This window comes from Chiloscyllium punctatum, chromosome 3, assembly GCF_047496795.1.
Source record: "Chiloscyllium punctatum isolate Juve2018m chromosome 3, sChiPun1.3, whole genome shotgun sequence".
Classification (NCBI taxonomy): domain Eukaryota; kingdom Metazoa; phylum Chordata; class Chondrichthyes; order Orectolobiformes; family Hemiscylliidae; genus Chiloscyllium; species Chiloscyllium punctatum.
The window spans coordinates 87,568,691-87,588,244 of record NC_092741.1 but is presented as its reverse complement, the minus strand read 5'-3'; positions in this window follow the sequence as shown (position 1 = coordinate 87,588,244).

Genomic DNA, 19,554 nt, shown 5'->3' with positions numbered 1-19,554 from the left:
GATTTAATTCCAGTGACTGTTTTTCCAAACAGAAAGGGTCTGGAATTTTGTTTTGTGGATAGGAGGAGGAGAAAGTAGAAGAGATGGTGATAGTGTCCAGAGCGAAAGACAAAGCAAGTGCTGGTGGTAGTAAAGATATTGAGATGTAAAATGGTTTTAACCATGGCTGTGAATGGTAGAAAATAGGTCACCTTTACTGAGAACCTCTACTGGGACATAGACAAAATTGACGATAGCGTTTCTATTCTGCATGACTCTGGATTTCATGCTGGAGGCAAAGCAATTAACAATGCATTTGAAGATAATTTGGTCTGGATGCTGCTCTGAGGCAGAACATTATTCTGTATACTAAGTACCATATAATGTTGAAGAAATTGGAATCCCTCAGGACTAAGCAAAGAATGGCTGCATGACTATGAGATTGGTTAAAGGACAGAAAGCAGGATAAAAATAAATTGTAGGGTCCTGATGTCTTTTGAACAGCTGCATCAGAAATTCGGATTACCTAATGGAGACCTCTTTCGATAATTCCAAATTCGAGATTATATACAGAAGAAGACTACGTTATTAGATAGTCATTATAAATCAGACAGAGAATGTCGTGTCCTATGACCAGTGGGGGTATCTTCCGTCAGTACTATTTATCATTTACTACATGATGAAGTATCGGGAGATATGGATAATCTGCTTAAAACATGGGATCAGGATTTGGGACTAGAAATCTCTATAGAAACATGGAATGATATTTGGGAAAAAGCTAGAAGAATTACTATCTGTAACAGAACCCAGGCTATCCAGCTGAAGATACTTCATAGGGCCCATATAGCACCGGTTCGACTGGCAAAATTTAAGGCAGGAGCATCTCCAATGTGTCCCAAATGTAAAATAGAGGTGGGCACTCTTGTACATTGCCTATGGACCTGTCATAAGATCTGTAGATATTGGACTAAAGTAGCAAGTACCCTGACAGAAATTTTAGGAACGGAAATCAAAGTGGACCCTGTATCTCTCCTTTTGGGCTTTTCGAACTTTCCCTCCCTGGACATGTACAGGAAGAGACTATTTTCTATTCTCACTTTCTGTGCAAGGAAAAATATTTTGGTGAACCGGGTGGCTGAGGGCCCCCCTGGACTTTCAAATTGGCACAGATTAATTATGGAATGTATTCCCCTTGACTTCCTTACAAATATGGTGCACCGAAAAACCGAATTATTTTATAAAATATGGCAGCCCTTCTTGAATTACATAAATACAGATATTTCGGCTATCCTAACAAGGGCTTTTATTTAATTGAGATTACAAACCTGGCTGGTCTGGGGCCCCTTAGGAGACAAATCCCGCACGAATACGGGTTTTATTACATTTGATGTTAACACATTCCGAGCATGTAAGAGACTTAAATATACACTCTGGTTAGTTGTAGTTTAGATTAGTAGACAGTTGAGTTTTGTTTTTTGTTCTTTTTCGGTATTTTTTTTCTTTTGTTAAATTTTGGCTATTGTATATTTGATTTAATTGTATATCAATGTTTGTATTTGAGAGTTTTGTTTATTTTTGTAAACTTGTTAAAATGTTAAATTTCTAATAAAAATATCTATAAAAAATAAATAAATTGTATAAATTGAAACTGATTTCTGGGAAAGAGAAGTAAGAAGACAGGTTCACAGCTCCTTAAGGTAGCAGGATAAATTGACATGCCTGTTAAAAAGGCAAACTTATAAATGCGGCAGAGTACAACATGAAGGAAATTATATGAAGAAGTAATGAGAAGGATTGATGAGGGCAGAGTGGTGAATGTGATCTATAAGGGCTTCAGTAAAGTGTTCAACATGGTTCCTCATGGTATATTGGTCAGCAAGGTTAGATCTCATGAAATACAGGAAGAACTAGCCATTTGGATACAGAACTGGCTCAATGGTAGAAGACAAGGGTGATGGGTGGTGGATTTCATTTCACACTGGAAACCTGTGACCAGCGATGTGCCACGAGGTTCGGTTCTGGGGCCCCTGCTTTTTTCATTGATATAAATGATTTGGATGTAAACAAAGGAGGTACAGTTAATAAGTTTAAAGATGACACCAAAATTTGAGGTTTCGTGGACAGTGAAGAAGGTTACCTCAGAGTACAACAGGATCTTGATCAGATGGGCCAATGGGCCGAGGAGTGGCAGATGGAGTTTAATTTAGATAAGTCTGAGATGCTGCATTTTGGAAAGGCAAATCAGGGCAGGACTTATACACTGAATGGTAAGGTCCTGGGGAGTGTTGCTGAACAAAGAGAGCTTGGAGTTCCTTGAAACTGGAGTCTCAGGTAGCTGGGATAGTGAAGAAGGCATTTATTATGCTTTCCTTTATTGGTCAGAGTATTGAGTATTTCGCGGGAGGTCATGTTGTGGCTGTACAAGACATTGGTTAGATCAGTTTTGGAAAATTGTGTGCAGTTCTGGTCTCCCTCCTATCAGAAGGATGTTGTGAAACTTGAAATTGTTCAGAAAAGATTTTACAAGGATGTTGCCTGATTTGAAGAATTTGAGCTATAGAGAGAGGCTGAGTTGGTTGGGGCTGTTTTCCCTGGAGCGTCAGAAGCTGAGGGGTGACCTTATAGAGGTTTATAAAATCATGAGGGGCATGGATAGGATAAACAGACAAGGTCTTTTCCCTGAGGTAGGTGAGTCCAGAATGAGAGAGCAGGTTTAGGGTAAGAGGGGAAAGATATAAAAGGGGCCTAAGGGGCATCTTTTTCACACAGAGGGTGGTGCATGGACAGAATGAGCTGCCAGAGGAAGTGGTGGAGGCTGGTACAATTACAACATTTAAAAGGCATCTGGATGGGTACATGAATAGGAAGGGTTTAGAGGGATATGGGCCAAGTGCTGGCAAATGGGATTAGGTTAATTTAGGAAACAGGTGTCCCCCGTTGTTGGCAAATCGAGCATTCCTATGAAACCGCTCATAAGTCAAAATGGCATAAAGCAAAGTAGCAGTTACCATTAGTTTATTTGGGAAAAAGATTTGAGCATTCCCAGGCCCAAACAATAACCTATCAAATCGTACGAAATAACACATAAAACCTAAACACTAACATAGAGTAAAGGCCATCAGAGGTTGGGATGGTGGGAAGTACAGGATACATTAGGACTCATCTTGCTAACGGATGCACAAAATAAGTCGAGATAAAGCATAGATGCTCGCAGACACAGTTCAAAGCTATGGCGGCTTGATGCTGAGATGCTAATATGCTGAGTGTAGTTTCCAGGGAAAGTGCTTGGCAACGCCACTCTCGCTGCATGCGCTTTTTCATAGAAAAATCCTCTTTTAATTAGCAAAAACAGGTTCCAAAGTAGGTCTTTCGTAAAAGCGAATTGGCGTAAAGTGAACATTCGAAAAGCGGGGGATACCTGTATCTGACCAGCTTGGACAAGCTGGACTGAAGGGTCTGTTTCCATGCTGTATATCTCTTTGACTCTGATTCTATGCGATGCTTTTATATTCCCAGGCCAAGCTGGAACACTGTGTACAGTTTCGTGTACTATATTTTTGGATGGATGTCAAAGCCCTAGAAATTGGGCAGAGGAGATTTTACAGAGATAAAACAGGATGAAAAAGTTATGTCTTATGGAGAAAAAGGTACTTTTTACCCGAGTCACTGTGATCTGGGATGCACTGGTTGAAATGGTGGTGGAAGCAGATTCAGTCATAACTCAGAATGGAAATTGTGTATATTTGTATTTACTTATGGAATGTGGGTGTCGCTGGCTATGCCAACATTTATTCTCATCCCCATTTACCAAGAAGCTGTTAAGAATCAACCACATTGCTGTGAGTCTGGAGTCACATGTAGGCCAGACCAGGTAAGAATGGCAGATTTTCTTCCCTAAACGACACTAGTGAACCAGGTTGGTTTATATGGCAATCAATAATGGTTACATGGTCGTCATTAAACTAGCTTTTTAATCCAGATTCTCCAATTTCACCATCAGCCACAGTGAGTTTGAAATTCATCTCCCCAGATCTTTAGGTTAAGGTTCTCGATTACTGGCCCAGTGACTCTGTTAATTAAAAGCCCCGCTTTGGATGGAAGGCATTGCTGAGACATTTGAAGTGGAAACATTGCAGAGTATAGGAAAAAAAGCAAAGGAGCGGGATTAATCAGAAAACTCTTCCCAAAACAAACACGATAGAGCCCTCCCGTCTATTCTACAAAATTAGTTCAAACTGCTTATTGGAAGAAGAGTTGGCATTCCTGACTATTATAGGCAAGGTCACTTTGAGCAACAGGTCAGGGAGCTGATAGGAAATTACTCTGCTCTCACTGTTGAAGATGGCAAGGACATGGGACAGAGTGAGGGAGAGAGATTAATGATTAATTCATTGCACACAAGCTTCAATCCACTTCACCATTTTCTTTATCTCAAGAAGGCAATGCTTTTTTTAAAGTCATTCTTGGAATTTTGACCTTGCTTGTAAGACTGGGATATATTGCCCACATTTATTTCACTTTGAGAATAAAAGGATGAGCTGCCTTCTTGAAACATTGCAGACAGTGTGGTCAAGGTGCTGTTAGGGACTACAGTAGAAGCTAACCTACTCTTAGCTTCCAATCTGCCAAAAGGTCTTGAAGAAACGATGAGCAAGAGAGAAGGATTTTCTTCCTAGTCACCCCTAAGGTGACAAGGTTAGTAGAGTTCAACCGAGTCTCCTTTAAATCATCATGTCAGCATTTTTAAAAAAAAGTACTTTTAGCACATTTAGATATTGCCTAACTTTTAAAACATGAGCTTTATTTACTATGGACTCTTTATCCACGTTTTGAACAAAAAAATCAATTTCAATGTACTGTAAAGCTGGCCACCAAAGTCTGATTACCTAACTGTGTATTTTAAAAATGATCTCACTGTTTAATAGAGTCAAAAGGGCATATCCTAGACAAATAGCTACACATATTCCTGGACTATGGAAATTCACTTCAAATTGCATTTTTTTTTAACTGTACATGGACTGTGGCCAAGTCAGCTCAAAGCCAGTCCCTAGTCTGGGGAGATTTTTTTAAACAAAAAAGGTGATTATCTAAAACAAAGCCGGCATATGGCTAATCAATCCAAGACCACCAGGTTTGGAAATTGATCTGAAATTGTGAGGAATCACATGGCAAGATCATCAGATTTGTCTCATCGTAATTTTTAAGGACTGACTTCAGAAAGTAAGACTTAGCAACAGCAGCAGCGATGTAAGGAACAACTATGCCTCAAAAGAATCGCAGGTTGTGTGTGAATTTGTTAGTGTTAGATTTGGCATGAGTGTATAAGAAAACAAGCATCTTTATTTAGATACACAAAAGTTTGCTGCTGGTTATTCAAATTGTGCCATCATTATAGGATTAAAAAATACACATCTGCCTCTCCAAACCTGATTGATTGTGAATAGTTGGAGAGGAAGCTTGAATTTTAATTGCTCTCACCTCTCCTGTAGCATATATTGGAAGGTGCATTCACGATAGTGGATGAACAATTTTCCTTTGCCCCCGAACTGGAACAGTCACAAGAAATGGGACCTGAAACAGATGAGGTCCCCATGGCAAGAAACTGCCTCGAAGAGAGGAGACTAGATCTACTACTTCAAGCAAATGTTCCAGGAATGAAGACATTCTTGACTCAGAACTAGTTAACAGCAAAAGCCAAAAAAGGTTTATTTATTTTTTATAAAAAGGGAACTATTCAAACTATAAGGAGACAGTAACTGTTATCTTGACCTTTAGCAGAAGCTTACCATCACAGGCTGAGGAACACCCACAAAATGCCCACTCAAACTCTTCTGAGCTGTGAAAAAATTAAACAACACCCATTTGATCAGAGGATTGAAATCCTCAAATATAACTTCATGGCTTGAAGGAGTAAAAGAAGCACTCCTGTTGGAGGTGTTAAAAACATTGCTTTCTCTTCAGCCTTAAAACTTATGTCGAGGCGCAATGTGTTTCAAAAGCCAGAGAATCAGCCAGCCCAGCAGACAACTATGAATTGACACAGAAACCTCTAACATACAGTAAACCTGTATTTAATAACTTACATGTTAAGGAGGGATGGGAAGGATGGAGATAAAGTATAAATGGACTTGAGAGAAAAACATTTGGGAACTTTTCTCCCAGAACCAGTCCAATGATATTCTCAGCTTCTTTTACATCATGGTCATAGAGTCAGACAGCATGGAAACAGTCCAACTCGTCCATGCTGATCAGGTACCACAAACTGAACTAATCCCATTGTTTGAATTTGGTCCACATCCCTCTAAACTTTTCCTATTAATGTATGTATCCAAATGTGTTTGAAATATTGTAATTATATCCACCTCTACCATTTCCTCTGGCAGCTCATTCCATACACACACCAACCTTGTATGAAAACAGTGCCCCTCAGGTCTCTTTTAAATCTTTCCCCTCCCACCTTAAACCTTTAGTTTTGGACCTCCCTACCCTGGGGAAAAGACCTTGGCTCTTCACCTTATCTATCCCCTCATGACTTTATAAACTTCTATGGTCACCCTTCAGCCTTCCATGCTCCAGGGGAAAGAAGTCCCAGCCAGTCCTGTCTCTCACTGTAACTCAAACTCGCCAGTCCTAGCAATATCCTTGTAATTCTTTTCTGCACATTTCTAGCTTAACAACATCCTTCCTATAGCAGGGTGACCACAATTGTGCTCAGTAGTCTAAAAGTGACCCAACCTATGCCTGGTACAGCTGCAACATGATGTCTGAACTCCTTGGATCCATGGCGTAGGCTACATTGAATTCCTTGCCCTTATCTACACACCTGGCTACCTCTTCAAAAAATTCAATCAATTTGGCCTAACATGACTAACATATACTTGAATAAGATCGAGTGAATCCTTAGAAAAGTATAAAGGCAGTAATAGCATATTATGAGGGAAATCAAGAGGGCAAAAAGTGGACATGAGATAGCTTTAGCAAATAGGGTTAAGGAGAATCCAAAGGGATTTTGTGAATACATGAAGGACAAAAGAATAACTAGGGAGAGAATAAGGCTCCTCAGAGATCAGCAAGGCAGTCTATGAGTGGTGCTGCAGGAGATGGGGTAGTTACTAAATGAGTATTTTCCGTCTATGCTTACTAGGGAGAAGGACATGGAAGATAAAGAATGTGTGGAAATAGATGGTGATATCTTGAAAAATAGGCAAAAGTGAGGACTGCAAGTGCTGGAGATCCGACTCCAGAGTGGTGCTGGAAAAACACAGCAGGTCAGGCAGCATCCAAGCAGCAGGAAAATCAACATTTCAAGCAAAAACCCTTCATCAGGAATGAGGCAGGGAGCCTCAGGGGTGGAGACATAAATGGGAGGTGGATGGGGCTGGGGAGAAGGTAACCAAGAGTACAATAGGTGGAAGAAGGTGATAAGTCAGAGAGGAGGGTGGAGCGGATAGGTGGGAAGGAATATTGGCAGGTAGGACTGTCATGGGGATGGTGCTGAACTGGAAGGTTGGAACTGGGGTAAGATGGGTGGAGGGGAAATGAGGAAACTGGTGAAGTCCACATTGATGCCAACTGGCTGCTGGGATTTCTCCTCAACTCCAACAGTTCAGAAATACAGTGGCTCCTACTCCAATGAGCCCAGCTTCTTAGAGTAAACAGCAACACTAAGCACTATTGAGTTACCTTCTCCTACGGCTGTCCCTCTCTGACTAAATTGGGCTGTTGTGCTGCTATTCATTGACCTGTGAACTGCTGATCCGTAACTTGTGAACTGTACTGAAAATAAAAACATGAGGCAGCATCCATGGAGAGAGAGCAAGCTAACATTTCGAGTCTAGATGACTCTTTATCAAAGCGGACATGAAGTGACTGATGACTTGTGAACTGTTTTGACTGGCTAATGAACCATGATCGCAGGGCAAGAGTTATAGCTGAGGGGAAGGCAATTATGATGCAATTAGGCAAGATTTGGGATGCATAGGATGAGGAAGGAGACTGCAGGGTTTGGGCACAATTGAAATGTGGAGCTTGTTCAAGCTACTTTGTGTCCTTAATATTTGGGCGGCACGGTGGCACAGTGGCATTGCTGCCTCACAGCGCCAGAGACCTGGGTTCAATTCCCGCCTCAGGCGACTGACTGTGTGGAGTTTGCACATTCTCCCCGTGTCTGTGTGGGTTTCCTCCGGGTGCTCCGGTTTCCTCCCACAGTCCAAAGATGTGCAGGTCGGGTGTATTGGCCATGCTAAATTGCCCATAGTGTTAGGTAAGGGGTAGATGTAGGGGCATGGGTGGGTTGCGCTTCGGCGGGGCGGTGTGGACTTGTTGGGCCGAAGGGCCCGTTTCCACACTGTAAGTAATCTAATCTAATCTAAAGTATGTACCGGTCAGGCAGGGAGGTAGTGGTCAAGCGAAGGAACCGTGATTTACTAAAGAAGTTCAATCTCTCGTCAAGAGAAAGAAGGAAACTTATGTAAAGATGAGACATGAAAGCTCAGTTAGCGCACTTGAGAGTTACAAGCTAGCCAGGAAGGACCTAAAGAGAGAGCTAAGACGAGCAAGGAGGGGACATAAGAAGTCTTTGGCAGGTAGGATCAAGGAAAACACTAAAGCTTTCTGTAGGTATGTCAGGAACAAAAGAATGACTAGAGTAAGGTTAAGCCCAGTCAGTGACAGTAGTGGAAAGTTGTGCGTGGGCACTAAATGAATATTTTTTGTGAGTCTTCACACAGGAAAAAGACAATGTTGTTAAGGAGAATACTGAGATACAGGCTATTAGACTAGACAGGATTGAGGGTCATAAGGGAGAGGTGTTAGCAATTCTGGAAAGTGTGAAAATAGGTAAATCCCCTGGGCTGGATGGGATTTATCCTAGGATGCTCTGGGAAGCTAGGGAGGAGATTGCAGAGCCTTTGTATTTGATCTTTATGTCATCATTGTCTACAGGAATAGTGCCAGAAGACTGGAGAATAGCAAATGTCCCCTTGTTCAAGAAGGGAAGTAGAGACAACCCTGGGTAATTATAGACCAGTGAGCCTTACTTTAGTTGTGGGTAAGTGTTGGAAAGGATTATAAGAGATAGGATTTATAATCATGTAGAAAGGAATAATTTGATTAGGGATAGTCAACATGGTTTTGTGAAGGGTAAGTCATGCCTCACAAACCTTATTGAGTTCTTTGAGAAGGTGACCAAACAAGTGGATGGGGTAAAGCGGTTGATGTGGTGTATATGGATTTCTGTAAAGCCTTTGATAAGGTTCCCCATGGTAAGCTATTGCAGAAAGTATGGTGGCATGGGATTGAGGGTGATTTCATGGTTTGGATTAGAAATTGGCTAGTTGTAAGAAGACAGAGGGAGGTGGTTGATGGGAAATATTCATCCTGGAATTCAATTACTAGTGGTGTACTGCAAGGGTCTGTTTTGGGGCAATTGCTGTTTGTCATTTTTATAAATAATCTGGATAATGGCGTAGAGGGATGCGTTAGTACATTTGTGGATGACATTAAGGTCGGTGGAGTTGTGAACAGTGTGCAGGTTACAGACATAGATAAGCTGCTGAGCTGAGCTGACAGGTGGCAAATGGAGTTCAATGCGGAAAAGTGTGAGGTGATTCACTTTGGAAAGAATGCAGAGTACTGGGCTAATGGTAAGATTCTTGGTAGTGTGGATGAGCAGAGCAATCTCAGTGTCCATATGCATAGCTCCCTGAAAGTTGCCACCAGGTTTATAGGGTTATTAAGAAAGCATACGATGTGTTAGCTTTTATTTGTAGAGGGATTGAGTTTCGGAACCATGAGGTCATGCTACAGCTGTACAAAACTCTGGTGCAGCCGCACTTGGAGTATTGTGTACAGTTCTGGTTGCCGCATTATAGGAAGGATGTGGAAGCTTTGGAAAGGGTGCAGAGGAGATTTACCAGGATGTTGCTTGGTTTGGAGGGAAGGTCTTATGAGGAAAGGCTGAGGGACTTGAGGATGTTTTCGTTCGAGAGAAAAAGGTTGAGAGGTGACTTAATAAAGACATACAAGATAGTCAGAGGGTTAGTTAGGGTGGACAGTGAGAGCCTTTTTCCTCCAATGGTGATGGTTAGCATGAGGGGACCTAGCTTTAAGTTGAGGGGTGATAGATATTGGACAGATGTCAGAAGTAGGTTTTTTACTCAGAAAGAAGTAAGGGTGTAGAACGCCCTGACTGCAACAGTAGTAGACTCACCAACATTAAGGGCATTTAAGTGGTCATTAGATAAATATATGTATATGATGAAATAGTGTAGGTTAGATGGGCTTCAGATTGGTTTCACAGGTCAGCGCAACATTGAGGGCCAAAGGGCTGTACTCTGCTGTAATGTTCTATGTTCAATGTTCTATTTATTTCATGCAAATGCAAGCATAACTAGCCTTATGACTGTGAAGTGTAAAACGCACTCTGGTAGGTTACAGAAAGCTCCAGTCTTTATGCAAAATATTGCAACACATTAAAATTTCCACAATTCTCTGTCCAGAGATAATTCCTTGTATTATCTGCTGCTTTCCTCTCTTTCATAGGCAATCTTTGTATATCTGTGGTTCCTGCTTGCTTTGCCAGATTTACTGTTACTGACAATGTGACTAAAGATTTAAACTTTAACTAATGTAACCTCGTGAATTCACTGACCCTGACCACTCATGTGAAATCATGATCTTTTTTTACAGGAACCAAATTCGTGTGCTTGCACAGCAACCTAGAAAGGGCCTGAGGAAGTGAGGGGTAAGCAACTTGGCAGCAGCTAATGGCAGCACGGGGCCCAGGAAGGCCAGGCCGGGTGGTCGTTATTCTCAGGAAGTGTCCCCCAGGAGAGTCTGAAAGTCAGAAAGGTGTGAATGCACAGATCAGGTCAAGAGCAAGCTCGTGGCTACCTGCAGAGGCAGCCTCATGAAGGAAAATGGCATAAGGCTGTGGAGGAGATCAAAGGCAGAAACCAGTACAGAATCAACAGTACTCTGTGATCAGGTTCTAAAAAATATAAAAAATAAAATATCTGCAGATGTTAAAAGTAACAGTGTCACTGAAGACTGGCTTCTTGTGAGAGGCATGACTGATCCATGTGCCATAGGAGGTGACTCTGCTATGTTGATGGATATCAGTTGCCGGTGGTCATCAAAGTCACCAGGTCCCGAATATTCTGTGCCTCAGGTTTGTTCCATAGGAGGCCATAAATAAAATGCATGGTTTCTGTCAGTCAACTACACATCACTGCATCAAGCTGGTGACCGATGCTGTTTTCAGAAGGACCAGCCAGTATATACATTACCAAACTGATGCAGACTGTCAGGCTGAAAGATTCAGTAGGAATTAGCACCATATCTGGATTCACCCATGTGCATGGCCGCAAACACTGATGCATGTGACCATTAAGTCTCCAACAGTTCAGATCATGGCCTTCATTAACCTGAAGGACATCTTCCCTTCGATGTCCTTCTTCTGTGACCACTGTCCAACAGATCCTGAGAGCAGTCCCAGCATTTACTCTCAGGCTCTCAGATCCCACAGCATTTCACCTTCACTGTGGACACTGAGGGGAGTGGAAGGCATCCTTAAAGAATGAAGGTAAGGAAAATAATGACCACCAATACCATCACGAACTGCGTCACTATACATGCCATGGTCACGCTCAGATAGCCCTTGGGCTATTATCTGCTAAACACCAGAAATGGATGAATGAATGTATGAACTAAATTACATCTTTAATAGAAACATAGGCACAAGCAGAGAGACATCAGTTATCCATTTAACTATGTTTCCTTAATTATTTTTCTTAATTACCTGAGTTTTCTTAATTATTTTCCAACTGCTCCCACTTGGAGGTCTCCTTGAATGTTAGCTGTAGTAGAGATAGCTGCTGGTTCCATTACTTATCTTCCAATGCCATTTTTCATCGGTCACCATTGCCTTACATTTCTATGCCCTGCAGCCTGTCATTATCAAAGCTTCTGTCTTCTGGTTTACTGAGGATTGGAGGTCTCTGACATGCTCAGGGTGTTTCACACAGGTGCAAGATCTTGCTCTCTTATTGAGGAGCCTCTGTCTGCAATAGGAGCACGCCCAAAGGAGCCCTAGACCATTGTTCCTCTTTTCTTATCAGGCATACTTTTATGTCCCTGTATGAGCACAAAGAACAATACAATACAGTGATGAGCCCTTCGGCCCTCCAAGCCTGTGCTGACACATTTTGCCCTTCCATACTAAAACTGTCTTCACATACAGAATCCATATCCCTCTATTCTTTTCCTTTTCATGTATTCATTCAGGTGCTTCTAGAGTGCTGCTATTGTGTCTGTTTCCACCATTTCCTCTGGCAGTGCGTTCCAGGCACTCACCACCCTTTGTGTGAAAAACCTGCCTCGCACATCTCTTTCCAACATTCCTCCCTCAACACCTCGAACCTGTGTCCCTTAGTAATTGAGGAGAAAGTGAGGACTGGAGATGCTGGAGATCAGAGCTGAAAATGTGTTGCTGGAAAAGCACAGCAGGTCAGGCAGCATCCAAAGAGCAGGAGAATCGACGTTTCGGGCATGAGCCCTTCTTCAGCCCTTCTCCTGCTCCTTGGATGCTGCCTGACCTGCTGCGCTTTTCCAGCAACACATTTTTAGCTCCCTTAGTAATTGACCTCTCCACCCTGGGATAAAGCCTCATAGTTTCCACTCTATCCATGCCATAAATTTCTATCAGGTCACCTCTTGGCCTCGTGTATTCCAGTGAAAATAAATCCAGTCTAGCCAACCTCTCTTCATAGCTAAAATCTCCCATATCAGGCAACATCCTGATTAACCTTTCTGTACCTTCTTCAAAGCATCCAAATCCTTCTGCTGGTGTGGTGATTTGAACTATATGCAGTATTCCAAGTGTGGCCGAACTAAAGTTCCATAATGCTGCAACATAACTTGTCTATCCTTATAATCAGTGCCCCTTCCAGTGAAGACAAGCATGCCATAGGCCATTTTTATTACTTTATCTACCTGCACTGCCATCTTCAGTGATCTGTGGATCAGATCCCTCTGCATATCAATATTCCTAAGGGTTCTGCCATTCAGTATAATTTTTACCTGTACTTGACCTTCCAAAGTGCATCACCTCACATTTGTCTGGATTAAACTCCATCTGCATTTTTCTGTCCATGCCCCCAACTGATCTGTATCCTGTTGTATCCTCTAATAACCCTCCTTACCATCCTCAACTCCACCATCCTTGTACCATCTGCAAACCTACTAATCAGATCAGCCATTTTCTATGAATCATTTATATAGATCATGAACAGCAGATGTCCCAGCATTGATCCCTGTGGAACAACACTAGTCATAACTCTCCATTCTCGAAAGCAACCTTCCAGCACTATACTTTGTTCTCCTATGACCAAGCCAGGTCTGTATCCATCTTGCCACGATACCATGTGACTTCACCTTTTGTACCAGTCTGCCATGAGGGACGTTGTCAGAGGCTTTTAGAAGTCCATGTAGACACCATCAACCACTTAACCCTCATCAATCACCTTTGTCACCTCCTCAATCAAGTTAGTGAGGCATGACCTCCCCTGCACAAAACCATGCTGTTTATCACTAATACGTCCATTTGCTGCTAGACACATATAGATCTTGTCCCTGAGAATCCTTTCCAATAATTTTTCTACCACCACCACAGGCCTGTAATTTCCTGGATTATTCCTGCTACCCTTCTTAAACAATGGTACAACATTGGCTATTCTTCAGTCCTCTGGGACCTCACCTATGGTCAAACAGGATACAAAGATGTCTGTCAATGCTCCACCATTCTCTTGCCTCCCTCAATATTAGGGGATGGATCCCATCAGGGCCAAGGGACCTACCTACCTTAATAACTTTTAAAATGCACAACAACTCTTCTTTTTTAATAGATTCAATACTCCCTTCCCTGAGATCATCCTACACCAATTCCTTCTCTTTAATGAATACTGACAGAAGGTACTCATTTAGGACCTCACCTACCTCTTCTGGCTCCAAAACAATATTCCCTCCTTTATTCTTGAGTGGGACACACCTTTCCCTGGCTATCCTCTTACTTTTTTTATATGTATAAAAAGCTTTGGGATTCTCCTTAATCCTATTTACTAATGAATTTTCTTGACTCCTTTTAGCCCTTCTAATTCCTTGTTGAAGTTCTTTCCTACTTTCCTTATATAATTTCAAGGGCTTTGTCAGTTCCCATCCTCCCAGGAGGTCATTGTATACATTGGAACCAACGACATAGGAAGTGAAAAGGATAAGATTCTGAAGGGACAATATAGAAAATCAGGCAGGAATTTAAAAAGGAGGTCTTTGAGGGGACCTGGATATCTGGATTACTCCTGGTACAATGAGCAAGTGAGGGTAGGAATAGGAAGATACAGCAGATGAATGTGTGGCTGAGGAGCTGGTGCAGGGGAGAAGGGTTCACATTTTTGAATCATTGGACTCTCTTCTGGAGTAGAAGTGACCTGTACAAGAAGGACAGATTGAACCTGAATTAAAAGGGTACCAATATACTGGCAGGGAGACTTAGTTGAGGTGATCGGGAGGATTTAAACTATTATGGTGGTGGGCGGGGGGGGGGGGGGGGGGGGGGGAGTTGTTGGGGGGGGAGGGTGCGGTGTGGGAGTGGGATCCAGGGAAATAGTGAAGAAGGAGATCAATCTGAGACTGGTACAATTGGGAAAGGGAGCAAGTCAAACAGTCAGGGCAGGAAGGAACAAGGCAGAGAACAAGGTAAGACTGATAATTAAACTGCATTTATTTCAATGCAAGAGGCCTAACAGGTGAGGCAGATGAACTGCCGTAGTGTTAAGGGGTTAGATGGAGAGGAATTTGTTAAGAGTCTACATAAAACTTTTCTATTTCAGTGTTTGGATGTACCTAGTAGAGAACCTCGCATGCTGTCTGAACTGCTGTGCTTTTCCAGCACCACTAATCCAGAATCTCGTAGAGAAACTGCAAAGCTTGACCTACTCTTGGGAAATAAGGCAGGGCAGGTGACTGAGGAGCCAGCGACCATAATTCTAATAGTTTTAAACTAGTGTTAGAAAAGGATAGACCAGATCTAAAAGTTGACGTTCTAAATTGGAGAAAGGCCAATTTTGATGGTATTAGGCAAGAACTTTCGAAAGCTGATTAGGGGCAGATGTTCGCAGGTAAAGGGACGACTGGAAAATGGGAAGCCTTCAGAAATGAAAAAAATGGGAGTTCAGAGGCAGTATATACCTGTTAGGGTGAAAGGAAAGCTGGTGGGTGTTGGGAATGCTAGATGTCTAGAGAAATTGAGGTTTTGGTTAAGAAAAATAGGAAGCACGTCAGGTATAGACAGAATAAATCAAATACATCCTTAGAAGTGTATAAAGGCAGTAAGAGTATTCTTAAGAGGGAAATCAGGAGGGCAAAAAGGGGACATGAGATAGCTTTGACAGATAGGGTTAAGGAGAATCCAAAGGAATTTTATAAATACATTAAGGACAAAAGGGTAACTAGGGAACGAAAAGGGCCCCTCAAAGATTAGCAAGGCATCCCCCGTGTGGAACCGCAGGAGATGGGTAGTTACTAAATGAGTATTTTGCATCAGTATTTATGATGGAGAAGAACATGCAAGATATAGAATGTAGGGAAATAGATGCTGACATCTTGTCCATATTACACAGGGGGAGGTGCTATATACCTTACACAGGGGGAGGTGCTATATACCTTGAAATGCATAGAACTGGATAAATCCATAGGATCTGAACTCTAGAATCTGTGGGAAGCTAGGGAAGTGATTGCTGGGTCTCTTGCTGAGATATTTGTATCATCGATAGTCACAGGTGAGGTGCCAGAAGACTGGAGGTTGGCTAATGTGGTGCCACTGTTTAAGAAAGATGGAAAGGGCAAGCCAGGAAACTATAGACCAGTGAGCCTGACCTCGGTGGTGGGCAAGTTGTTGGAGGGAATCCTGAGGGACAAGATTTACACGTATTTGGAAAGGCAAGGATTGATTAGGGATAGTCAGCATGGTTTTGTGCATGGGAAATCATGTCTCACTTGATTTGAGTTTTTTGAGGAAGTAACAAAGAGGATTGATGATGGCAGAGCTGTTGATGTGATCTATATGGACTTCATTAAGGTGTTCAACAAGGTTCCTCATTGTAGACTGGTTAGCAAGGTTAGATCTCATGGAATATAGGGAGTACTAGTCATTTGGATACAGAACTGGCTCGAAGATAAAAGACAGAGGGTGGTGGTGGAGGGTTGCTTTTCAGACTGGAGGCCTGTGACCAATGGTGTGCCACAAGGATCGGTGCTGGGTCCCTGCATTTCTTCATTTACATAACTGAATTGGATGTGAACATAGAAGGTATAGTTAGTAATTTTGCAGATGACACCAAAATTGGATGTGTAATGGACAGTGAAGAAGGTTACCTCAGATTACAACAGGATCTTGATCAGATGGGCCAATGGGCCGAGGAGTGGCAGATGGAGTTTAATTTAGATAAATGTGAGATGTTGCATTTTGGAAAGGCAAATCAGAGCAGGACTTATACGCTGAATGGTAAGGTCCTGGGGAGTGTTACTGAACAAAGAGACCTTGGTGTGCAGGTTCATAGCTCCGTGAAAGCAGAGTCACAGGTAGATAGGATAGTGAAGAAGGCGTTTGGTATGCTTTCCTTTATTGGTCCGAGCATTGAGTACAGGAGTTGGGAGATCATGTTGCGGCTGTGCAGGCCACTTTTGGGATAATGCGTGCAATTCTGGTCTCCTTCCTATCGGAAGGAGGTTGTGAAACTTGAAAGTGCTCAGAAAAGATTTACAAGGATGTTGCCATATAGTTGGAGGATTTGAGCTATAGGGAGAGGCTGAATAGGCTGGGGCTGTTTCCCCTGGAGCGTTGGAGGCTGAAGGGTGACCTTATAGAGGTTTATAAAATCATGAGGGCCATGGATAGGATAAATAGACATGCTCTTTTCCCTGGTGTGGGGGAGAGTAGAACTGGAGATGTTGGTTTAGGGTGTTGAAGAAATTTCCCAGACTCAGACCTTGATGAAGTTGATTGCATGATATCATGGGAAGCACACCTTTCCATAAGAACAGATCAGTGTAGCTTCAAAGCACTCTATATCACCTTGGATTTATATTGTTCCCTGGGCTGACAGTTGCTGAACTAGACACAGAACCACAAAATAGTCACTAGATGGTCTATGTGAAAATACTCCAGGCAGATTTGAGTTCTTGCCAAAATTATACATTGATGAGTTATTGTTCTCAAGCCTTGAATCAATGCACACTACATTTGTATGCTGATTAGCATGTGTCTACAGATGAACAGTTCATGAGTTATGTGGGAAAAGGCAGAATTTCTCATAGCTAAGGCCACTCAGGGCAAGAGGCCAAACCAAGGCAAAAGCAGCACCAAGATTGACTAAAGAATGGCTGCAAATAGGCAGTACAGCAAAAAGAAAATCCACAATCTCTCCTTTTTGATCAAAAGATTAAAGCAGCAGGTCAGGATTACCTGCAAAAGGGGAAATGTAGCCAGAGTCTGGGGAATCTTCCAATGGTGGAGGTTCAGAATCAAAGGGGGACTCATCTGCATCAGGGTGAGGGATTTCAGTGAGGGGGATCTTGACCAACAGTGAAGTTAATGGGACTGAGAGTAGTAATAGCAAGCCAAATCACACACAGCACTGTGAACTGAAATGACAATCAGTATAATGATGCCCTGCAAGCTGGCCTTCCCTAAGGGACTGGACCATCCACCCATCCAGCTCTACAGATCCCAAGGGGAGTTGGTGTCACGGAGCTTGGTGGCAGCCTGCTGAATGTGATTGGCAAGGTTGGTAATGTTCTCACTGGAGTCGGGAATATAGGTCCAACATTCGGTGCCCATGAGGGCACCTTTTTTCTTGGCTAGTTGATAATCTAAGGCCAATCTGTTTTGTAGGGCAACTGTGCGAATGGCGGCCACCTCCTCACTAAGTTGGTCAAGGACTGCTGCTACATCGTTCACTATTTCCTTAAGGACTGAGGCCAATTTCCTGACCTTCATTGCCAGTACAGTGGTCCCATAAGAGGGGAAGAGAATGGTAAAGAACAGCTCAGTATCAGTTATTCCTTTCCAATGATTTTATCAAGACATAGTCCCCCAGTTTGGAAGAGATGCATTGATTCATCATTAGGTGTGGGAATGGCCTCCTTTACCAGATCATGGTTACAGGTAATCCTCTTACAGAGTGCTTTGACATAATCATTGGTCTTCCCATCAGGACCTCAAATGTGGTAAGTCCGGTCATTCTGTTGACCTGGTTTCTTATGGTATACAGTGATAAGGGTAGGGCTTCTGGCGAAGGCAGGCCCCGTGTCCTCTGTGATCTCAGTCAGGGTGGTTTTAAGGTTACCATTCATTTGTTCCACCATGCCTGAGGACTGGGGCTGATAAGGGAATATGATACTTCTATGCGATGTCTCATGCTTTACTAACATTGTTTGTGACTATTGCGGTAAAATGAGTGCCTCTGTCACTGTTAGTGCTCCCTGGAATTCCAAACCCAGAGATCACATTCTTCATGAGGTATTTGACCACTATTCTGGCATCGTCTTTCTTGTGGGGAAGGTTTCGACCCATTTAGAAAACATGTTGACTATTACCAGGAAGGGTTTAGAGGGATATGGGCCAATGGCAAATGGGGCTAGATTACTGATGAGGATATCTGGTCGGCATGGATGAGTTGGACCGAAGGTTGTGTCCATGCTGTATATCTCTATGACTCTTAGTGGTTAGAATCTTGAATGCACTACCTGACAGTGTGATACAGACAAATACAATTGAGCAGTCAGTAGGAATTTGGACTGTTTGCTGAAAACAAAAGACGTAAAGGACAATAGGAGAAGGCAGAGGTATGGTTCTAAGTGAGGAGCCTATGAAAAACTGGCACAGACATGATGAGCCAATTGTCCTCCTTCTTTGCTGCAACCATTCTGTGATTGTTCCAATGTAACTCAACTGTGTTTTTCAGTGGATTTGCTATTACTGAGTGATGTCAAAATGATGTCAATTTGATACTACTTCCCTTTAATGGAGATGACCAGATCATGGCCTGAATGGACTTCTTCTGGATAGTTGCTAGAAAATATTGCTAATGCAAAGCAATGCTAATGCAATGCAATGCAAAGCTTACACATTGATGGGCTTTTAAACATGACACCGACCCTTCCTTCCACATCATAGATACTGCAGCTGCTGTCTTAAAGCTAACCTCCTGGCTGTTACTTAACCAGCCGGCATGGATTACTGCATGAGCTGGAGTGGAAGAACTCTCATCTCACATTTCCGGTTCCATCTTTCCCTTCTCTCCAAGTACTGCAAAATACTGACCAACGTTGCCAGTGAGTTCCAGAAACAATAAATGATTGCATATCTGTCGAGCATAGAAATAACAATTTAAATATTTAAATTGTTGCTGTCAATTTCTTAGTTTTATTGCATGTCTATGTTCTCCTCGTGTGTATTTCAAATCAGATGAACATCATTCAAGTGCTTCATATGTTTATCTGCTTCATCTCTGGAACAGG